Source organism: Haliotis rubra, unplaced genomic scaffold (genome assembly GCF_003918875.1).
Source record: "Haliotis rubra isolate DU_JTF1 unplaced genomic scaffold, ASM391887v1 Scf34, whole genome shotgun sequence".
NCBI lineage: Eukaryota > Metazoa > Mollusca > Gastropoda > Lepetellida > Haliotidae > Haliotis > Haliotis rubra.
Window position 1 is genome coordinate 2,647,360 of NW_025767013.1, and position 25,327 is coordinate 2,672,686.

General features: G+C 38.8%; 1 long non-coding RNA gene across 3 annotated transcripts in view; it reads right to left on the bottom strand.

Annotated features, from left to right (window-relative positions):
- Positions 1–25,327, bottom strand: part of LOC124284624 — a 147,760-nt gene that overhangs the window by 92,138 nt on the left and 30,295 nt on the right. For 2 of the 3 annotated variants that reach the window (XR_006900598.1, XR_006900599.1), the window contains exon 3: positions 8,577–9,394. The exons of the other annotated variant lie outside the window; for it this stretch is intronic. This is a non-coding gene — a long non-coding RNA (uncharacterized LOC124284624). Of the gene's footprint in view, positions 1–8,576; positions 9,395–25,327 lie in introns of those variants that run through there. 3 annotated transcript variants of the gene reach the window in all.

Genomic DNA, 25,327 nt, shown 5'->3' on the forward strand with positions numbered 1-25,327 from the left:
AAAGAGTGCTTACATCGAACACCTGGTGTCACTGATTTTCAGTGAACCATATCATATCATTTTCACCCCAATTCTGTCTTTCATGTCCATTGGAATCTGTTTTGCCAGATAACCAAGACTGTTTAATCTCTGGCAATGACTTTTTATAATCAGCAACATACATTTTTTTCTCACTGTTCTGTGATATGCAACATGGCAGTATTAAGCCTACCTTAAAGAGGCCCTCAAAGGGAAATGCTTTAGTTTGCAGTGATGTCTATAGCACCAACAGTATCAGCAAAGCAAAACAAAGAATGCTAATGTTTCTGTAAAAGACATAGTTTGTAGAGCATCAGAAAACCTTCTCTTACTAACCAATATTTAACTAAAGAAAATAACATGAACAAAAGTCTCTATGGATAACTTCATCTGTCATGCTGGCAGGTCATTGGATTGTCTGGTTCAGACTGAAACTGTCAGGATGTTTGGTCAAGATGTTTTTGCCAATGATGATCAGTTCTACACAGAATAAGTTCCATTTGGACCAAATATTGCCCATGTAAATGTATAATGAACAAAATTAGATATCTACTAGATATCTACAGAGGAGTGAGTGAGTGAGTTGGGTTTTATGCCACTTTCAGCAATATTTCAGCAATATCATGGCGGGGGATACCAGAAATTGGTTTCACACCTTGTACCCATGTGGGGAATTGAACCCGGGCCTTTGGTGTGACAAGCGAATGCTTTAACCTCAAGACTACTCCACCGTTCCCTTTGTCAGAGGAATATTTACCATACCCCTGGGGATATTTGTTGTAAGAGCTGATACAAAATGGAATGGAGTTTTGTTTAAGACACATCATAATAGTTGACATAAGACTGACTGACTGAGTTTGGTTTTACGCCACTTTTAGCAATATTCCAGCAACATCACGGCGGGGGACACCAGAAATGGGCTTCACACATTGTACCCATGTGGGGATTCGAACCCGGGTCTTCGGCGTGACGAGCCAACGCTTTAACCACTAGGCTACCCCACCGCCCCAGTTGACATAAGAACAGTCACTTAATGCCCTCCATTACAGACTTGAATATTTACAAGTGTATCTGTCATACAGCTGGAATACTGCTGAGTGCAGACTTAAACAATAAACAATTTCTAGTATCTTGTGATGTATAATTAACGGAATATTGAAAGTCGGCAGGCAATTGTAATATTTTTTTTCTTAAAACAGATTCACCTCAGTAATAACAAAAAGAAAGTATTGCTCTGTATTTCTGATGTGTGTACCTCTTTCTTATGATTAAACATTGGTTCTAAGTATCTGATGTAAAAAACATTTCGTTTTTGCCAATCTTCTGACAATAGTGCCTTAAACTCTTGGCGCCTTACAAAGTCTCAGGGAGCAATTACTGAGTAGTCTTTGAGTTCCAGTTTCAGAAACAGAAACAAACAGATGATTCTTTATCCAGCATGTTTCCATAGAAACGGTACTAAGAGATGAGTTGAAGATACTATTGATGCATCCTGCTAGCTTAAACACTGAACAATAATAATTGACCAACATAGCAAAATGAACTCCTTTATCATAAGGTTGAAATGTTTGCAAATGGGGAAAAAAGGAAAATATTAAGTTCGTGAGTGAGTGAGTGAGTCTCTGCAGTATTTCTTAGCAACATCATCATGTGGTACACCAGAAATGGGCCTCACACACTGTACCCACATGTACCAGCCTGTGTAGATCCGGGTTAGAATTGTTCTTCAGCAACCCATGCTTGTTGTAAGTAGAGGCAACTAAGGGGATCAGGATGGTCAGGCTCACTGACTTGGGTGACAGATATCATATCCCAATTGTGTACATCAATGCTCATGATGTTGATCACTGTACAGTCTGGTGGTGGTGGTGGAATTGGGTTTAACGTCTTTTTTGAGAATATTTCGCTCATATGACGACGTGCATGCGTGTGTATGTGTATGTGCAGCTGCTTGTACTAGCCCAGACTTAAGCTGGTTTTATAGTGCTAGCCCACTGAGATAACATGCCGCAGTGAAGCATGAATACCCCACTCAGACACAGTATACTGACTCCGAGCCGACCAGTCCTTGTTGTACCCATTAATGCCAAGCGCCAGGCAGGGACCAACAAGTACCATATTTTAATGTCCTTTGGTATGACGCGGTCGGGGATCGAACCCGCGACCTTCTGCACTCCAGGCGGACGCTCTAACCACTACACCATGGAGGCAGTCCTGTACTGTCTAATCCAAACTTGATTATTTAGAGACTGCATATGGCTGGAATATAGCTGAGTGTGGCGATAAACAACAAGCAAACAAAACAAAAACAAAACCATCAATCCACACTACCCCTACTGACAGAGAGCAACCCATTCCTAGATGTCACTGTATATTAGAGAATGCTTATAAGCAGGAACAAAAAGGTCATTTTGTACATTTCTTTGCACATATTTACAACAATCACTGAACACTGACCCCATGTTCTACACTGGTGTTCACGCTGTCTTCACAACATGAAGAACCACATCAGTAAATGAAGTCACTCGGACGGAACACAATGCCACTAACCTTAAGGATGGGAAATATTTACTTGCAATGATAGATTGGAAACTGACATGCCTGACAGGTCAAGAAACCATATATTGTCTGGGAAGAACCATTCATTAGTTCCATGCAGCGACCATGAGATGGGAAGATTTATCAAGTGATGACATAAGCTCTTGCTGGACACTACAGACCAGGGATCATGTGCAGACTGTGAATACAAAGCCTATACTTATGCAGATAACAGGGTCATGTGGTTCTTGTCGTACTATGTTAGGCCAGGCCAAGTTAGTTTTTGGTTTGATGGACATTTTTAAGAAGCCCACGGTCAGAATGCAACATTACAAAAACTGTCTGATTTAACCACATGCAATCACACACACAATCATGCACACATGCATGCACTCACTAAAAAATGCTAAATAAATTGTTGAAATTACCTCCATATGCCTTTTTTTTATGTTTTAGTGCTGTTTTTTTCCTCTTTGAAGACCCCAAAGTTTACCTATTTTACAATATCTTCGAAAAACCTACATTTTCATACTTTCAGAGTGATAAAAAAGTGTGAGCAAAAGCATGACCCATCTCAATTTTTTTACCGCACATGAAGAGAGTAATTTAGAATGCACTCCTAAAAAATTGTGGTGGGTCACGCTTTTGCTCATATCAAAATGTTTAAAATGTACATTTTTCTGTTGTATGAAATTGCCCCATACAACATCTCAAAAATAAACATTGGCGTAAAGTAATATCTCTGAAAGCTATCCTTCACGTTTACATAACTATACCAGATTCATTATTTATTTTGAATGTTTTAGAGCACTAAAATGAATTTATCAAGCATGTTTATTAAAAAATTTCAATATCGTAAGGGACTCTCAAGGCTGATTACTTTGAGGTAGACAAGGGTAGTTTTTTGGAGACCCTGTTGATCACTGCTGGAAAGGTAAGAAGACATCAAAAGCTTTTTCACAATATGATCAGGCAGCATACTAAAGGTGAGAATCTTTGTAATTATGCTAGAATTTTATCATATTTGGTCTATCATCTGTTTAGCAAACCCCTCTGTGTCAGCTGGCACTGCCAAATAACACTGGCATTCCACAGGATGTAACTGTGTATAAACATACACATTTTAACAAAAATAATGTACCTTGATGTTTTCTAGGGTATATTAGGCTACATTTAATATTGTTAGAATAAGAACATTGTATCAAGGTCTAGAAGATGATGAAAAGCAAGCAGATGCCGAGTGACACATTGTTGCAAGGTATAATATATAAGCTTAAAGTGACAAGACATAAGAGTGGAATCTGTAGCCTAGTGGTTACAGTGATGGTTTATCAATTTTTTTCTGTTATCAGACATGCAGGTTCAAATCCTGATGGGTTTTTTTTCTTCTTTTTTTTTCTCAATAGTTTGGTCAGCCAATTTACAATGTTTAACTTAACTTGTACACATGAAATCCAAATTTTATACAAACAATTTTCTTAAGTTTGGTAATGTAAGTTACACTGTTCAAACAAACTTGAATTAACATCATGTAAATCTTGTTTAAGCCTGAAGACACTGACTTTTCCACTCTGTCTCGTTGCCTTTGTTCCCACACAATAAAGAACCTGGAGAAGGTAAGCATTGTTTCAAAATGTTAGTATGGTAATTTCTTTAAGTACATAGTTACAAACTGTCCAGAGCTGTTAATTAAAGTATTGTTGGAAATGCTAGAAAAATGCTTTTTAGCCTTAATATCTTTACAAAGGTGATAAATGTACTATGTTGTCAATATATCAACTCGCCTATTGTCTACCTAATTTTTATTTCAATCGATTTAACATTCCCATGCATTTAAAGGGCAGTTTACAGGAGAGAATTTGGTACCAAAACAGCAACTTAAGATTTTTTCAGAGTTCAACAACAGAAATCTGAAATAGTCTTTACATTTATGCTAATAATACAGGTGGTGTAAAAATATGAATTAACGTTTTTCCTAAACAAATCAATGTTGAATGTTTGTGTTACTTTACTTAATTATCGTTTTCTTTATTGAAGATATATTAATATAAATGTTAAGTCTTGATAAATAAGTTTCCCGTCATGCATGCACATCTTTATCACAGCGTCCACTATGGCCAACGATTTGCAGTCGATTGTTGCAAAGGTTTATAGTTTTTTTCTGCTTAAAAATGACAGAGGTAAACCTTTCATTAGTTTAGAAAGGGTTTATTACAGATGTTGTAGAGCTGTTGGCATGTCTTACCAACAAGTTTACAATATTGTAAACAAATCAGACAAGACAGGGACCGTCTCAAATGCAAAACCGAGACGTAAAACCATCCTTGACAACTTTGACAAGGGAGTGCTTAGACGGGCGGTCTACAAACTTTATGAGAAGAAAAATATATATATTCTAAAGAAGCTACACCAGTGACTTCGTTAAATCTTTGGCCAATGTTCACAACTAGATTAAACTGACTGAATTACATCCATATTTTTTCAATGAAATATACTGTTGACATGCAAAACATTTATTAAAACGTTGCACATTTCTACAATCAATCGATAAGATAACACAAGTGATAGGATTCTTTCCAATGTACAGAAATTCGTATGTTTATTTCAAAACAAACACACATACACAAATGATCCCTTACATAACTGATGCCTATACTATACGTACATATATTCAACATTTTGCAGAAAACATCTATTGAGATGACCCCTCGCCCGAGCGTGTGCTCAGGTGTCAATTTCACCTGTCGATACCGTGCATGCTGATGACGTAACACAGGCAGTTAATGTTTGTTTCAAATAACGTCCAACTACCCCTTATTTTTCTAAGTTTTTGGTATTTTCATCAGTAAAAACAGATTTTAGAGCCCGTCTCAAAATTTATTCCCTCGGTCTACATTAGGTAGATGTTTCTTGAAGTGATATTTGTTATTTAAGTAACTGTAATACCTCTGAATTTTAAATATAAGTCAAAAAGCATTTTTCTAGCATTTCAGACAGTACTTTAGTGGTGTACTGATCAAACAAATAATTAGTTTATGGATATTTTGTGGGCTGCCAGTCAATTACCGATAATCAATTAAAGCGTTCACTATTTCTTCTTAAAAATGTATACAGAATCAATGACTATTGGTTTCAACTGTCATATTGAAACTGAGGACTGATTACCTTTGTTTTCATGTGCTCTAACAGTTGTTTTTATCTTATATCTATAATTGATCAAAAGGTGGCCTCAACAATTGATTATGCTATTGGAGGTCAATTCCCTTCCCTATATAACTATACTAATGACATATTTAGCATTAGTAAAATTAGAACGCACCAATTTCTTGAACATAAAGATAATTCTTTTATGGTTTCAAATATTTGTTTTCAGATAAGAGAAATTTGCTTGGACTGATTTCAGGAGTGTCATTTCATGAAGATGACAACTTAAAACTTGAGGTTGAAGGTAAGCATATGTGTGTTAAAAAATAATCAATATTATTTTTTTTCAATTTTCTAATTTAATGTGACCGAATTTCAGAAATACTGATGCCTCAGTTGTGATTAAATCTGCATAAGCCTTCAAAGCCAGACTACTGACATTTGAAAATAAATATGTAATGTTACCCTTATAATTATGATTTATAATATCAAAGTTTTTAAAACAGAATTCTCTTTTGATATAAAGTCATCTGTTTTTCAGTTGAGAGAAGATCTGGGTATGTCAGACACCAAGACAATATGCCTGTTTCCAGCAACTCTAGTGATACGGTTGAATGCTGCAGTTTTTGACAGTGATTCAGAAACTGATTCAGAGATTGATGACCATGTGGATGAAGAGGGAAAGTGGATGTTTTATATATCTTTACAGTGAATGAGTTGTGAATAAGTACTTTTTGAAGATTTTTGAATACTGACTTTTAACACTTACTTGGTGTCAAAATCAAGCTGTGCCAAGAATGTAATTTCACCCGAAATGGGCCCCCTTTGAGGTCAAGACCTGATTTGTAGTGCAACATGACTGGTTAGTGTAACAGCATGTTGTGAATGAGATGTTTACTGTTTATTTGCAAGAATGTTGTAAATACTGACTTAACACACACATGGTGTTAAATCAAGCTGTGCCAAGAATGTAATTTCACCTGAAATAGGCCCCTTTGAGGTGAAGACCTGTGACTTTTAGTGGGACATGATTGGTTATCATAAGTACATGTTGTAAAATTGACCTACAGTTTATATTTGCAAAGAAAATTGTGAATAATGAGGGGTTTTTTTTAATCAATTGGCAAGTAATTGAATTACTGTCCACAATGTTTTGCAACCCTAATTGGGCCCCTTAAAGTTAAAACCTTGTGATTGATGTTGACATGTTTCTTCATCCTAAATACCTGTTGTAAAACTGATACTATTTGTATGTAAATAAACTGATAGTTGTATATAAGTCATAATGGCACACTGATATTTAAGACTTCTTGTTATTTTTCATGGGAACTGATAAAACCCATTTGGGCCCCCTGCATTGAAATTATGGCCTCAGATCATTTAAAAAATAGCTTTTTTATGCAAAGCTATCTTGTCTCTAAACAAATAAAATGTGTTCAGCCAATTCTGTTTGTGGGCCAAAAAACACCCTTAACACACCTTGTCCTTTAGAACTATGTCATTCTAATGTTACACAACAATATCTAAGCTGAGTTATCACATTAAAAAACTCTTTTCTAAATGATTCATAGCTCTAAAATTTACTTGGTTACTTTATTTATAACACTAAACATATACACATAAAAAATGTATCACAACACCTACGATTTTAACCTCCACATAGCCATTTATATTCCTATATCATAATTATGTTTGTACGATTATTTAGATGTTTTGAGCACATCATACATTGATTTTTATATATGCATGTGCTACGATCAAAGGTAGGTATCACATCAGATTTTTGTTGTTATTGACGGGGGGTGGTGTAGCCTAGTGGTTCAAGCGTCTGCTCATCACAGGGTGCTTCTCAGAGGTACCTCTCATTTGACTGTAGACTTGATCTTGTAACGATCAGACAAAATCTGAATGGACAACAGTACATCACTGACATCTAAGACGGGGGTTGTTGTACCACATTTCAGTGACCCTCCTCTGAACACAAGGCCAGTCTTCCTGGACGACAATGCTAGGCCACACCGTGCACATTCTGTTGGTTATTTCTTATGTCAAGAGGTGATAGTAACTCTACCTTGGCCCGCCATGAGTCCAGATTTCAATCCTGTGGAGCATGTTTGAGCATTATTCCTCGGCAGGGGGCACCAGAAATGGGCTTCACACATTGTACCCATGTGGGGATTCGAACCCGGGTCTTCAGCATGACGAGCGACCGCTTTAACCACTAGGCACCCCCACTGCCCCTATATATAATTTTTGGAGGACTATATACCAGAATCTTAAAAATGAACACACTTGTTAGCATCATATGACTGTAGGTAATAGCACTACAAAATGGTCAAGTTTCTTGTCATATTAGTTTTTATGAATAAACTGCAGTTTTTTCATTCTTTTAGCATTTCAAATTGCCATTTAATTATTCCTTGAGGGTCCATTTATCCAGCTGGTGCATTAAATTGAGGTTTGGAGAAGTTCTTTGCAATGGTTAATGTTAATATATTGAAACTATGAAAAATATGGTGTGTTGCGATACTTTTTTCCAAGTGTATATACGCATCAAGATGACAAATACAACCAAATCCCCTAAACCTTGCTCCCAAAACAAAATGTAAAGGGGAGATTACTGTGTCTATTTACCACTGATCCCTTAATTCCCAATTCAACAAACATTGGCTTTGTCTTACGCCGCATTTAAAAAATTTGGATCTGTGTAATGTCTATATGGTAAAAGATATACCATTCATTCCCCCACATGTTAAGATTCTTGGCACAACCAGTATTCACTGGATGATTGTAAGAATTGATTAATGCGTCCTGTCCCTGCATATCCAAAGAAGGAACTTCAATAAATATAAAGTTGCACCAGATTCCATGACAAGTATACTTGCGGAGTTTATTAAGTCAAGTGCAAGCTGCATTGTTGTATGGTGGTTGTGGAAACAGACATGTACATAAATTCTGAAATCAAGATTACTGGGACAGTTGTGTTTGAGAGTGGGCGTATTTAGCATTAAATCAAACAAGTCTGTCCTATAAAATCTCGAAAAATTAGAATGTGTTCTCAAAATATTTATTTTCCAGAATATATGGGGGAAAATCCTATAGACCCCAGAATAAAAATACAATTTCTAGCGGAAGTCTGACATTGCAACCTCACATCACCAGATTTTTGCTGAGAAAATTATTGCCAATAGATTTCTGTCTGCAATATCATTGAGGGTCTCTTAAACCATACATTCTGTTTCATCTTTGCTACAAACATAAACACGGGTCTCGGACCCTAACTTCCTCCCTTACAGGGCACAGGGAACAATTAGACTACAGTGTCCCAGCCATACAGTCTTCAGTTGGACTGTGCAGCAGAGTAGAATGTACAGAGGAGACAATTAAAGAAGAAGTCACTGGGAAGTTCTGTCCATCAAACCTTGAAGAGTGAAAACAGCAAATTAGGACTGACAGTTTGATTCTCTGGAATGTCAGTCATGTGACAAACAATACCACTCTCAGTCACAAAACACTCTTCATGGCATCAGGTGGAGATTCACGGCATCAGGGGCGGAGTTCACTCCATCTGGACTTCGGTCCACAAAGATGGTGGCAAATCATTGAAGGAAAAGTCACTCAATATAGCATCCTGCAGTTTCTTCCACATCCTTGCACTGCTTGTCAAATTGTCCAGAAAACTCTTGGCTTCAAACTGGAAATTCACGAGGTTTTGATCAATAATTCAAATCGAAATCTAGAAAAAAATGCCAGTATAGTTGTACATTTGAGCCTAGCCATTAACTTGCAGAGTTGAAGATGGATGCGACTTAAGTTGTTCAACCACAGACCCATTTCATCTGACAGTGTAGATAATGAACTTAGACTTAAATCTCAAACCATTTACAGTTCAAAAAGGTCTGACAAAGAAAATTGTGCTGTAACATTTTTCAGAGGTAGGTGTAAGCGTAAAATGATTAAAACTTCAAAAAGGTGCTCATTTGTCATATTAATGGTATATATGTTCCACTTTCTTCACAAATTTGACTGGTATAATTGCCTCTGATTGATTATGAAGGCGTCATAAGAGACAAAGCAGCATAGTATTTATGAGAAAATAATTTTAAAGCTGTATGTAACCATTAGGTTATCAAGGCAGACTGAACTTAGGTGAGACTTGTGAGTACCTCAAGAAATGTCATTAAAAGAGACCAGGTTTTCTGTAATGGTGGTTCCAGTGAGTGAGGTGAGGTAGGTGAGGTGAGGAAATTCGGTTTACGGGCTTGAGAATATTTCGTTCATATGACGACGTGCATGCGTGTGTATGTGTATGTGTGGCTGCTTGTACTAGCCCAGACTTAAGCTGGTTTTATAGTGCTAGCCCACTGAGATACCATGCCGCAGTGCATAATGAATACCCCACTCAGACACAGTATACTGACTCCGAGCCGACCAGTCCTTGTTGTACCCATTAATGCCGAGCACCAGGCAGGGACCAACAAGTACCATATTTTAACATCTTTTGGTATGACGCGGTCGGGGATCGAACCCGCGACCTTCCGCTCTCCGGGCGGACGCTTTAACCACTACACCAAGGAGGCGGTTTGAGTGAGTGAGTGAGAGAGAGAGAGGGAGAGAGAGAGAGTGATATGAAGAGTGTATCATGTCAGTGACCTGAAAGTTGCTTGTCACCCAGAACCAAGAAGGTACATTTACAATGACCCATGGAGATCCCGGTTAGAACTGGTCTCCAGCAAGCCATGGCTGTCTTAGGAGGTGACTAAGAGGGTACATGAGTGAGGAGTGAGTGAGTGAGGAGTGAGAGTGGTGAGTGAGTGAGTGAGTGGAGATCCCGGTGAGAACTGGAGTGAGTGAGTCTTAGGAGGTGAGTAAAAGTGAGTGAGTGAGTGCTCAACAATATTCCAGATAAATGGCGTTGGTCTGTAAACAATTGAGTCTGGACCAGACAATCGAGTGAGCATTGATCTACGCAACTGGGATACGATGGCATGTGTCAACCATCAAATCCCGTTCGCCTCTTACAACAAGCAGTGGTTACTGAAGATCAATTCTAACCTGGATCGTCACGTGTCGTTTCAGATATAAAGAGTCATGTCACCATACACTTCACTTCAGTGTTTCTGTTGCTAGTGGAAGGATAGAGGTAGGACAGCTTCCTGACAACAAGACACAGCACATCAATTCAAGTGTATCCCTATCAGATTTCTTGAGTATCGAACCAAGCCATGAAATTGCTGGAATATTGCAAAGAGTGGCGTGAAACCAAACTCACTCACTCACTTCAGTATCAAAGCTGAAAGTCATACAATATGTATGTGTGTGTTTCAATTTCAGTCACACTTTCGGTATTAAATCAAATTTAGACCTACTATAATTTCGTTATATACCTCTGATTTTTCAACACAATATATGTTTATTTCCTAAATATACAGGAGCTCTCACTTGATTAATAATTTAATATTTTTGACTTTGTTCTCTTCCAGCAGGCCATCGAGCAAAAGGAAATTTTTCAACATTAAACTAATTATGCAAAATATACAAGTAAATTTCATATGCATTCTTCTCTGATATGCATCAGTTCAAATGCTTGCAATCTATCTATGACAAACAATGAAATATTGCCTATACTGATTACTGTGGTGTGAGGACAGTAACATCAAGACACCATACAGACTTCCGGAAATACATGCCTACTGGCCACAGGAAACTGTAGTCTGTCATACAGACCCTGAAACAAATTTATCCAAGAAAGCCCATGCAAGTCTAGAATATGTGGCAAATCTAGATTTCCACAGTTTCAGAAATGAAAAAAGTCTCTGGGCTCCTTTCCATTATATTTTATGATTATATTTTAGGAACTGTTTTTTTCTGTAAAATATGTTCATTTCAGAGACCAGATGTTAGTCTGCTGCAGATACAAAGATGTAGATACAAAGATGATGCTTTGTATGTACCATTATGGGATACATGTAGATCATGACTTAATGTTTTAGAATTATAGACTGTGCCTTATATCTTTGGACATGGTGCAGTGACCACAAATGAAACAGATATTCTCCGAAACTGACGTAAGGATAATATTTGGCATGTATCGTTAGGGGAGAAATGAACAGGCTAAATTTAAAATCCCTCATGGCAAATTTATATGTTAAAGTTACCCCATTGGCACACGAGAGGTTCGTCTAGTTACAACATGGTTTGTCCTGGCTTTTGATTGACAGGCGTAGGGCACTAGGGCGTAGCCAGAGATGCCACTACACCTGTCAATCAAAAGCCAGGACAAATCATGTTGTAACTAGACGAACCTCGAGTCGTGGGTGGGGTAACAGACTTGTACCATGAGATTTCAGCGGTGTGTTTAAAGCAAAGTGGCGGGAAAATGGGTGAACCCTATGACTTCATGAATATCACATATACGCGCCATCTTAGGTCGTTCAAGTTTTCAAAAATTAATTCTCAGCCATGGAGGATGTGGAAACAACTTTCATACCCAGCAGTGATAGTGTGAATGAGTGGAATGATGAAATTGATGATATTACACTTTCCCAAGTTGGTGAGGCGATGGAGTTGAATTTAAAGTTTGAGGACCTAACTTTATCCCAGTCTTTGAACATTTACGAAGTGAGTGGAAGCGACCAAATTGACCTGGATGTTGGATTATTTGATCTTCAATTCAACCCGTTTTCTGAAGAAAATAGGCCTAATGACATTACTAATCCTGTTGATCCACCCGCTCAAACTGAACGATTTGCGAAAATCGTATCAAAAGAACCATATTTTGCAACGCATAGCTGATGCTGAAAGTAAGAACACTCGAAATAACACGAAGTGGGCGATTCGTGTTTTCGACCAATGGCGAGGATCCCGACAAGATATTTGTGTGCCAGAGATCAAAGACTTTACATCCGCCGATGTAAACAACCATCTGTCCAGGTTTGTGTTGGAAGCGCGAAAGGTAGATGGTTCAGAAAATCCACCCAAAACCCTCTATCTCTTAGGTGCCGATTTGCTACGTCGCATGCGGGAAATGGGAAACATCAGCGTTAACTTTTTGGATACGAAAAATCTAGCGTGGCAGCGTTTCCGACAAGTTCTGAGTGCCGAGATGCGAAGATTAACAGCAAAAGGTATCGGCACGACTGTTAAACAAGCTGAACCCATCAGCAAAGAAACCGAGAAAACTTTATAGGATAAAGAATTGCTTGGGGATAAAACCAGCCAAAGTCACCTGAACACAGTGTTCTTCTACAACTGTAAAATTTTCGGACATTAGCCTGTGATGAACACAGAAGCCTACAAGCTAATCAAATTTTGGTCGGGACTGATCAGATGGGACCATATATCGAAAAAATTACACTGGAGGTTTGGCACACCAGGCAGTCGAGGCAAAAGTATTGCGTCACCACTCCACTGCAAACTTACCATGCCTGTATGAACTGTATCTATCCAAGATTGACAACAGTGGACCGTTTTACAGGAGACCCCTTTCGGCTAAAGGAAATGACAACATTCGATTTTCCAGTCAGGTGATTGGTGTCAACAAACTGAGCACTTTAGTGAAGAATATGTGCACTTCCGCTGGTATTCCTGGCTACTTCACAAACCACTCCGGGAAGCGCACGTGTGCTACACGTTTGTATGAAGAGGGAGTAGAAGAGCAGGAAATAAGGCGAATAACCGGGCACAGAAGCGCTGAGGCAGTGAGAAAATACAAGCGACCGTCACAGTCTATGTTGTCAGCCATCGAAAACAAACTGGATCCACCTCTTGTACCTAAACGAATGAAAACGGAGCCCTCTGCCCACTGTAAACACGGCGTCGCAAGTCACGGAGACGGTGGCGTCCACACCATCTATTGTGTATCAAAACTGCATGTTTAACTTTTCATTCCAGATTGAAAACAATCAGACGAACTTGTGTATCGGAACTGTTCTTGAAATTTCAATTCAAGATTGAAAACAATCTAAATTTTAATTTCTTTGCTCTTTTTGTAGTTTAATACAAATGTTTTAATATGATGTTCATTTTTTCCTAAATAAATTTGCCAACATTGTACTTGTTTTTATGTTCTACAATGCATCTCAACTTCCTTCTGGCGAAACCTGTTTACGATGACGTCATAGTTTTGGCGCACGAAAGGGGGCAGAGCAAGCATTATCCAGTGAGAATCAGTAGGGCGAAACCATGTAGTAACTACCAGGTTACAACAGGCAAGTGCTGTACTTGCTCCTTTTGATACTCTTATGTTTTATTCATATCTTTTACTTTTCCATGGCAACAAGTTCTACAGAGGGGATGGTTTGTTTCCAGTGACAAACCTTCATTGTTTCTCTGTGATACTTCACAAATGTCTTAGGTGATTTAGAACTGGTGACTGTTGTTATCACTGAAGTCTAAGATTTACAAATGTACATTGTGTTATAAGTTAGCAAGGATGGATAAACGGATAACCTGTCTTCTGGCTAATTGTGGCCCACTCCAGTTCGTTTTACCATTTGTACTGGAAGATGAGTGTCTTGGCATGTGATTTCCAAATGTTTTCAAGAAATTCAATCTTATTGCATAATTTGATTTCTAACATTCGTGCACTCAGGGAAATAAGGTCAAATCTAAATAACTTGAGGCACTTCAATTAATTTTAGAAATGGGTACACATACTTTTTGTTCTTTCACTTCTCCACAGTTTTGTTTCTGCTGATTACATTTGTTTCATTTCAAATTCTGCTTCAAATGTTCCACCAAACAAGAATTGAACATTAATTTAGATTTTCATGTTTCACTGGTGTTAACCAGTACTTCTGTCCCAATATTTCCCTCATGATGGATGTGAAGTTCAAGCTCCATCGCTTACCATGTCATCCTTAAGTTGGTCTGCCAAAGTAATCATAATGTGAGTGCTTGTCCCATGAAAGTCCTGAGTTCTATTTGTTGGTGTCATTCATTACATTTAAGCGACGTCAATCTTGAGTGAAATTGTTTTACAGGTTCTTGCAGATTGTTTTGACATGAACGAATGAAGATAAACCTAATTAACTTGATTGCAAAAGCACCAGGTATTTGCCCGTGGTCCTGTGTGCAACACATGGGTTACAAATTTGATGAAGTCGAGCAACGTTGGTTGCGGGGACTAGTTCGAGGGGTGACCATGTTTGACAGGTCCTTTAGTATAAGGATTTGTTCCTGAATCACTTATGGTCTCAATAAGACCATGAGACAATGTCGCATTGAGCAGGTGCCCTTTTTTATGCCTTTATTCCTCCAGTGTCTTAGTAGTAACTTGGGTTGTATACTCCCCAGGGAGTTGAGAAAGGAGCCTGACCCCCTGATAACATTAGGTGCCTCTTACGACAAGCATGGGTTACTGAAGATCAATTCTAACCCGGATCTTCACAGGTCTGATTATTTTATGTATGTTGTATTACCCCATGGTTTCAAAAAGGTGAGACAGCACCTTCACCATGGTCTTAACAAGGAATGAGTGAGTGAGTTTTAGTTTTATGTCACTTTTAGCAATATTTCAACAATATCACAATGGGGAACACCTGAAATGGGCTTCACACATTGTACCCATGCAGGGAATCAAACCCAGGTCTTCCGCATGATAAGCTAACACTTTAACCAAAAGGCTTCCCTACCGCCTTGTAAAGAGAAAAGCACAACTAAAAAATGCCAAAATCAAGGCCATGTTGAAAACAATTAACCTGTCCACACTGAAAATGAAGCAGACACCTGTCAATGAAGGATTCATAAGGATAGTATAAACATGGTGTTGAATATTTAAATTAGCCATCAGAATCTCTCAGCCAGGTAACATTAGGTAACATTTGCATTCATTAGAGAAAACAATACACAGGTGTTTCAATAAACTAGCTATTCTATATTATACCTTGGGTTTTAAAGCTGACCTATGATACACTTGACAATTACTTGCAGAGGGTGTTAATGATGCATGATTCTGCGTGCCAACAAGATGCATTATAATCTCTTCCTTAGTACATGGTTGGAACATTTCCAGCAATACTAAAGAAACATAACAAGGTGCAGTACACTGACACGGACGCCATGCTACCTCAACAACGGGGACATTTAAGTACGTGACATTTTCGTCTGATTAACTTTTACACATCATGACACGAACGTGACTATAGAACAGATCTACTAAAGATGTAATATCATCTCTCTACATTGTTCAGAGTCCTTTTTAGCAATGCCACATTGATTTATCTGGCAATAACAGTTACTAAGCTATAAAATATCTGTATTTGATATCTTAATTACTTCTCAATGATATATAGTTTTCATACAAGTAGTGTCTAGACATTTCAAACTATCTGAAATGAGTTATTTTTGCAATCTAATTTATACTAGCGATAATATATGAAGCAAATTGATGTAAAACAAGTCAAACACATTGACAACTACTTCTCATTCCTCCTAATGTAATCCCTGCAAAAACATGTCATCTGAAACACCATTCAAGCCCTTACAAGATTAACAATTATAACAGATTGTAAGGAAACATGTTGAAAAACATCCAAAGTCTTATTGACAGCATATAGACTTCTGGAGAAGACACTCTCCAGGTGCACAGGAATAAGACACTTGGTCTTACCTCACACATACATGTCATTTTCTGATTGGCTGAGGCAATGAATGTACCCCAGTTACAAGCGAGTAACATTTTCTATGTTACCGCTGGAAATGCCAAACTATGGGAATTCATTTGGTACTTCATGCTTGTAGCATTTGGAGTGTTGCCTAACTCCGGTACTGCTTATTATGATCCAATACCTGTGCTTCAAACACTTCAAAATTAACATTGAGGTGTTCGGTAAGATAAATAGACTGTTCACTGGTCCCTCGGGGCCCATGGGTTGATGTATCCTCTATGTTTATTTATGTTCCCCTTCGGACTCAGACCGCCTCCGTGGTGTAGTGGTTAGAGCGTCCGCCCGGAGAGCGGAAGGTCGCGGGTTCGATCCCCAACCGCGTCATACCATAAGATGTTAAAATATGGTACTTGTTGGTTCCTGCATGGCGCTCGGCATTAATGGGTACAACAAGGACTGGTTGGCTCGGAGTCAGTATAATGTGTCTTGAGTGGGGTAATCATGCTTCACTGCAGCATGGTATCTCAGTGGGCTAGCACTATAAAACCAGCTTCAGTCTGGGCTAGTACAAGCAGCCGCACCTACACATACACACGCATGCACATCGTCATATGAGTGAAATATTCTACAGCACGACGTTAAACCCGATTTCACCTCACCTCACCTTCGGACTCAGGGAACATAAACAAACATAGAGGGTAAATCAAGCCATGTTCCCCTTGTGGCCAGTGGACAACTTATAATGTTTGAGGGGTTTTGTAAAATATCCTTGTGATGAAACATGCCACAATTCTTCACATTTACATTTTTATTTCAGTGCTGACTTTGAGGAACAATGAAAACATATTATCCATTGATGTTATGTGTAACATTCCAACCCAGTATCCACAGCAACATAAAAAATAAACTAAAGTACTGTCGGAAATAGAAAAAAAACTGTATTTTCTCATTTATCTCTACAATTTATGTAGTTGGTGTGTGCAAGTGTGATATATCTGTTAAACTAAGTTCGGCCTAACTACAGTCTCAGTGGTAGGGACATAGGAAACATAGAAAAAGGACTTTACTGAGGAGAGATTAGTGCAGAAATGAGCAATGCGGGTTTTTCTGAGTCCAAAACGATTTATTTGTAACAGACCATAGCTTTATGCAAATTAGTGTGCGAGGATATTGTATTACAAAGGACACTTTTTAAATGCCCAATTTGAAATTAGACGTAGCTTCATTATAAACGATAGCTGACGTTAAAAATAATAACTTTCATGCTGAAACTATTAAGGATGTAGCTACCATGGAGTCTCACTGTCACTATGAAAAGAAACAGATAGGAGAGTTCGTCTCAAAAGCAAAACCTGAACGGGTGTCACAGACGATCGTTGGGGTCGGGCTGGGGGATAGAGATATCAGCTAAGATAAGATAATCCTTTAAGGCAATTATACTGGGAAGTACACGTCATAACAATTTACAAATAATATCCAGTCCTGTTGATCTTCACGATTGGGTGGTCATGCCACCTGTATATTTTGAGACATTTAATACGATGCGTTTCTGTGGTTATCAGGTATCATACTCTTTTACATATCTCAACATAAACTATATGAAAGAAAGACACGTAAGATGTTAATCAATAGATGAAACATAGTCAACACACATGAAAAAGCACAAAATATCTTTGATATGACCCCTTGTGCCTGTAGGTAGCACGTGCATTTCATGCCAGGTGAGTCGATGGTCCGTCGTCATACCCGGCTGAGCGACCTAATTGCCATCTATAGTCTGATCTATTGTTTTCAGCAGCTATTCGTATTTTTCTAAGGTTTACCCGATTTTACGAATACATATTCAAAAATATGACTTAATCATGTCAATGTGGCCATGGATGTGAGAACGTTTTTTCATTACTTCCTTTGAATGTCCATTGTATACTACTCAAAGACATAAACTGTTACAATCTTTAGAAAGTATTGTTAAAATTAGAACACTGATTGGTATTAATCGTGATCTTACATGGCAATGCAGGTGTCTCATTTACTGCAAATCAGAATGTTTTCAAATATGTACATATCTATATCTCTCCAACAAAACGCTTTCAATTAACTTCTGTTGTACATATGCTATTATTGGGAGGGGGCTTTTCTATCAATAAACGCTAATCAAACCTCTAAGTGACAAACCTGTTTTTATATTAGATAGTAATTGAAAGTCAAATCAATTTTGAGAAGAGATATCATTTATCATTTAATCAGAACAAAGTTCTATTTACCCACAATCAAACTTCTCAGTAACAAGCCTGCTTCAGGCTCACCCTGCTCTACTCCCTGACAGTGGACTGTTCCCTTCGAGTGTCTGCCAATTTACGAGTAAACATGCTTTTCTGGATATCCTATTACGCATCCCACTGAATGCCAAGTTAGGCCGATGTGGGTTATTTCTACATATGCTACTTGCAGTTGTGTCAATTTTAGGGATACAGAGTAACAGCCTAAAAACAGTTCTTTTCTATTTCCGACAGTTCTTTAGTCAATATCTACTTTGTGGAAGTAGATAAAAATATAAAAATTAGTGGTTCAAAAGATAAGCCTGGAAATCTACATATTTGCGTGAAAAATCCATTACTTTTTCCTTTTTTCAAAGCTTACATTTAGACATCCATGGTACTTAGCATCAGTGGTTTGTACATTCATACACAAGTAAGTTTGCTGAAACATGTTACCTGAACATTAACTTAATGAATTGCTGACAACACATTCATATCTAGATAAAACTAAACTTAATGCACGTTAGTTCTTGGAGGTTTACTGACTTGGTTGACACATGCCATCATATCTGAAGATCAATGTTCACGATGTTGATCACTGGATTGTCTGGTCCAGATTCAATTATTGACCGCCATCGTATAGTTGGGACATTGCTGAGTGTGGCGTTAAACAAACAGCAAACAACAAACAAAACACACAATACTGAAATGGTAATGGATCATCGAAGGAAGATCCAACAAGGTCCAGAAACATGCCACACACTATAAGTGAAATAATAAGTCTGTAAATAATCGAGTCTGGACCATCAACAGCATGAACATCGATCTGCACAATTGGGAACCGATGACATGTGTCAACCAAGCCAGAGAGCCTGACCACCCGATCCCGTTAGTCGCCTCTTACGACAAGCATAGGCTACTGAAAATTCATTCTAACCCGGACCTTCACCGGTCACCGATTGTGGAGACTCGAACCAAGTCATCAGTATGGTGAACACATGAACCACTAGGCTATCCCACAACCCCATATCACACGCCAGGATATAAAAAATCTGCACAGTGGGATGCCAGTTTGCAACAATAACCACTTATCTAAAGCCAAACTGCTTTGCTCTATTAGCTCAGCTTGTATATTTTGTATAGTAATATAAAATCTAAAAGTATCCCCAAAACATGTCTGGGCAAGTGGACTCAAACACTTCATTGCATTTTATGTCCAGCTAATATCTAAAGGGATTTTGTAGCTGACCAAGAATATACTTAGAAATGTCCTGTTCTTCACATTACAGAAGGTACATCCATAAAATTCTCCCCTTGATGCGCATCACTTCTAAATACCATTCAAAGAGTTTATCTAAATTCTATTAATTTTTGTTGGAGAGTGTAACCTGCCAGAATCCATACTGCTTAATAATCACTTGTATTTTTGCTTCCGATGATGTCCACCTTACTTTCCCTCACTACACAAAGTCCTGGCTTGTTCCGAGATCCAGGTCGATTCCCAAGTGATTCTTAACTGTCTGTTCAACTACACAGCCAGTGAGTCAATTAGTAGATAAACCTTACGTACTTTGAATGTTGAGGTGTGTCTCATTGATTTGAGACTGCTAAATTTAATTTGGGACCTACAACTAAGTTTGAATACAAACTGAATAATTGCAAAAGTTTACAGACCCTTAACCTCGAGCATCATGACACATTGAATGTAACATCGCATTTTATGCTCTCTGGCTTCACTGAAATTTGTAATACACTTACAAACTTTTTCATAGTATTTTCTGCTCAAGACATATTCGCTCACCTACTATGGAAGTTCTGAGAATCTAAGATTGTAATATGGCTGCCATGATTATGAAATACTGCTGACTCAGCCATTAAATAACACTCACTCAAGTTTCAAACAAATGTGAAGGTCAACAATTGACTTGCCTCTGCATGTGTTTGTAATGGGTACCAAGGATGGTACAGGATGTGTTCATCGTTTTGTGAACACCAACTATAATCACTATTTTATAGAGATTCATAAAGACATGGTCATGTTGTAGTTAGAATCGCTCCTAATAGACAGGAGATTCATCCTGCTCAGGGGCTCCATGTAGAAGGAATAATAAAAAATAACACTTTATGGAAAAGAGGCAAATTTCAACCAACAATGTCAATCACTGAAATATATACGACTGCTAAGTTGCACAGACATGGTTCTTACTGCCTCAATTTCATCACCATATTAAATACAATGTCATAAAATAAATGTTTCAAATTGGAAGTTGTGTGGTTAGAAAAAGGTATTTAATTGAACTTGGTACATGCCAGAACTGACTCGGCAGCGTCAAGCATAAAACATAGGGACCGCCATGCTGCCAATATGTGCGAAAATCTCATTCAAGAAACACTACGATCATATCCCTGCGAGGAGAACCCGATGAACATCTCCTCCTGGGGATGCTTCTGGGAAAAATCAAGAGAAATAAATGTCAGTAGTTCAGGGAATAAATACTAGCATGAACACAAAACTGACTGTGAAACAATTTCAACCTGTTGCGAAAACAAATTAAACATCAAGTCCGTTAAAACAAAGTTAATCAGAAAGTAATATCTCGGGAGTAAGTAATCTTGGTACTTAGGCACCTCATGCAGACACGCAGCTCATGAAATCTTATATTGTATGAGGCATGTCGCCCTGGGCCGACTGTCGGTGCTTCAAAGTCTTGCGCTGACCCCAGGGGGTCTGGTCCTCGCACACAGGCCCAGCTCCATCATGCAATCAGATCTATTAATGGTCTTTTGATGCAAAGTTAATGATGGAATCATTATGGGTGTGTTTGCAGACAAAATGTATGGCGAATTATCAATACTGTTTTCCTACAAACTGTTGGCATATCTGATGACAGTTGAAGCTGCATTGTTGAATTAAGTGGGAGCAATTGTGGCTATCAGGGTAGCATGACACTGAAATATAGTAGCGGCTCTCAAATTAGGATTTAATGATACCCTGGTTGGGATGTCCTACAAGCAAAGCATCTTTCGCGATGTGCGTCAATCACTTTGTCAATATTTTCGAGGAGACTATTGACATAGATTCTTCAAGTGTACCGATACTCTCAAAGCAAGGCGTGTCTTAGGTGAAAATTGATTTTAAAGAAGATTTGGAGCATGAAGGTTTGGTGTTGTGAACAGTGTGCGTTCTCAAGTGTGCTAATTAGCTAAACAGTGGCTTGCTTCGTCTCCTTGTCACTTTCACCACCTTTGTCATTCCTCCATTGCCTCAACTACATTCACTGCTACTTGTACAAGCACGTAATCACAATCTCTGTTCCTACTATCTAAAGCTACACTGTCAGCTACCCTCCGTAATATCTGTCCACTGATGACATTAAAATGTCTGACACTAACAAAATTCCTCACTGTCTTTAATGTCTATCCACAACCACTAACCCCCTTGGATGTCCCCCCCCCACCCACTTCCAGCCCAATACCACCCTTATTTCTTTGGAGGTTTTCTTTTAATTTATCAATTATTATCATATATTAATAATTTATTATTAATGATTTGATTTTTTTAATAATGACCATAAAAAGAGTAACATATTTCTGGGAGAATTCTGTGGAGAGTGTTATACTGAAACATCTATATTCTGTTCATGGAGTACAAGAAAGGCTCTATTATACGGCCAATTACTGCCTCCTGGAGACAGTAACCTGTCAGACAGATGCTGTAGACGTAGATCCACATCTTTATGGCCCTGAGTTACTGGAGGCATCATTAAATCATCCCCATGCAGGAAGGTGTGAGTGAGTGAGGGGTTGTCACACTGGGATCAGCAGCAGCATCACTCGGCCAAAACAACACAGAGGAGGGCAGAGACCAACACAGTGACCACAGGTCTGGCCCAGGGCAATCAGTTGTATGGAAAATATGAGACATCAGTAGGATGAAATTTATCCAGCCAGTCGGGTGAATAAAGACATCCGTATATAGCTACATGGAACTGAAATGACATACACATTTCACACAAATATTTAGAAAATATCAACATAAATTATCAGGATTTTAAAAATATTACTTTGTCCATCAATATTTGGGCAAAATGAAGTGAAATCTTGTTAAAGATTTGGCACTTAGTTTCCAGCCTGAGTGAGGCGAGTGAGTCAGAAGAAATGAGGTAGTGAGTGAGGTAGTTAGTGAGTGAGTGAGTGAGTGAGTTTTACCATGGAGGTGAGGTGAAATTGGGTTTAATTTCGTGCTTGAGAATATTTCGTTCATATGACGACGTGCATGCGTGAGTATGTGTATGTGCGGCTGCTTGTACTAGCCCAGACTTAAGCTGGTTTTATAGTGCTAGCCCACTGAGATACCATGCCGCACTGAAGCATGAATACCCCACTCAGACACATTATACTGACTCCGAGCCGACCAGTCCTTGTTGTACCCATTCATGCCAAGCGCCAGGCAGGGACTAACAAGTACCATATTTTAACGTCTTTTGGTATGACGTGGCCGGGGATCGAACCCGCGACCTTCCGCTCTCGGGCGGATGCTCTAACCACTACACCACGGAGGCGGTCTCCATGGAACCTCAGTAAACAGAATCAGAGCAGACCCTGGTTTATCCCCTCAATGTTGAGGACGATGGAGGGTAACATGATATAGTCGGAGATTGACCACTACCTTTCCGCTCTCCAGGCAGATGCTCTCTCCACCAGAGGACAAAGGCAGTCATCCACACTACTGACTGTCTATTTTTAACGTTAAAACACTGTTAATCTTTGAACTAGTAAATGGGATATGGACAATTTGCATTACATTGGTAGTTTAAAGAGTTGTTTCACCTCTCACGAGGCTACTCTCTTGTTCAGCCGACTCCCCAGATATCAGGCACCTTGCTATTCTGTACACTACACTGTGTGCTTCTTCCCCTCTATATCAAGAAACAAGAATTGTGTAAATGGTCCGCTGGGCTGTGGTTGCCATACCTCTATGCTGAATTGGGGTTAAAACAAATGTATTGCTGAGATTGCCATATTTGTCTCTAAGGCAATGCAAGGATTATAAGGATTAAAGTAAGGTTATAAGAATTACACAGATGTGATTGACTTGACAATCATAAAATTTCAGTGTAAAAGCAACTGTAGAGGTAAGATTACCATAACTGTATTCATAAGTTAGTGCCTGACTGACTGTGTTTGGTTTTACGCCGCTTTTAGCAATATTCCAGCAACATCACAGCGGGGAACACCAGAAATGGGCTTCACACATTGTACCTATGTGGGGATTTGAACCCGGGTCTTCGGCGTTACGAGCCAACGCTTTAACCATTAGGCTACCCCACCGCCCCATAAGTTAGTGAGTTACAACAATGACTTAACTTTGCTAAAACATTAGGGGTTATACGCCTAGTGGTGTGATTGCAATAATGATGCTAGCATATGGAATTTGTGACCGGCATAGTGATGTGACTTCATTGTTAAACATCTCTGATGACTAGCAATCATGTTGGTAAAAGATGAGTGAGTGAATATTTTTCCCATTTAAATTGAAAGGAGCCCCAGTGAGTTGGAACCTGGAGAAGTCTAGACTTGCTTCATTTAGGGTTCTAGCATTGCAGGGAGGGCTGGGCAGTAGGGAAAATAATGTGGTTCAGGGACTATGAGACAGACTATGTATCCCTGTGGGGATCAAAACCTGGGACTTTGTCACGACAACGGAACCCTTTAACCACAAGTCAGTCTCATTACCCTTTATGTTCATGGGATCCCTGTCTGGAAGAAAACATGTTTTATGGGGTAACTTTCATGCTAAACTGCTCTGAAATCTCAGAAATAAGATCAAGACAAGGGGATGATGAAGTAAGGAAACGACATCCTGGCAACTCATTATTCACTAAAGGTGAGTGAGTTTAGTTTTACACTGTTTTCAGCAATATCCCAGCAATATCAAGGTGGGGGACACCAGAAATGGGCTTCACACATGGTCTTCGGCGTGACGTGCAAACAATATATCCACAAGACTAGCCCACTGCCCCTTATTCACTATTAATTACAAGTCAGAAATATGTGGAACATATTTCTTTTTAACTAAAACACAGATACCAAAACATCACAGGGTCCACCATTCAAACCAGTAAAGACAAATCAATATTTCGAGAAAATCTTAATCTGATAAATGAAGGTCAGTGTACGAGAACTACTCCAGGGTCTACACTTCAATCAAGTTATTTCCCTTTGGCAGGTTGACTCGAGTGTTAGTTTTCAGGACTGTTTAAATATTTCCACTTGCATATATCAGTCACATATGTCTGTGTTCCTACAGATCCCAGCTTGTGATCTATGTTCACATGTTTCAATATGGATTTCCCCGACACTCGGTACATCAGAGAAAACTCTGCTTCTGCAGAAACTTCAGCAGGGGGACTGGACTGCAACTAAAGATCACTCAACACACCTGCAGAGTCACGAGGAAAACAGCAAACAGAAAAGGGTCAATGGATGAAAATACACCTCAGCTCCTTCACGCCTTGTCTTCTGCCTTCTTTTACCCACCCTTTTTTGAAACAGGAACATGTGTTGCTCGGTAATAGCGTGTGTCGGTTTGTATTTTCTATCTTTTGGGCGAATGTTTTAGGACAACTCCAAATACACACAGTGAGGCAGTGAGAGTTGATTCAGCACATCTCAATTTATATTGATATCACTGTAGGATCTCAGTCAACAAACATGCGACATGTGGGCGGGTGAGCATGAATGAGCATGATGAAGAAC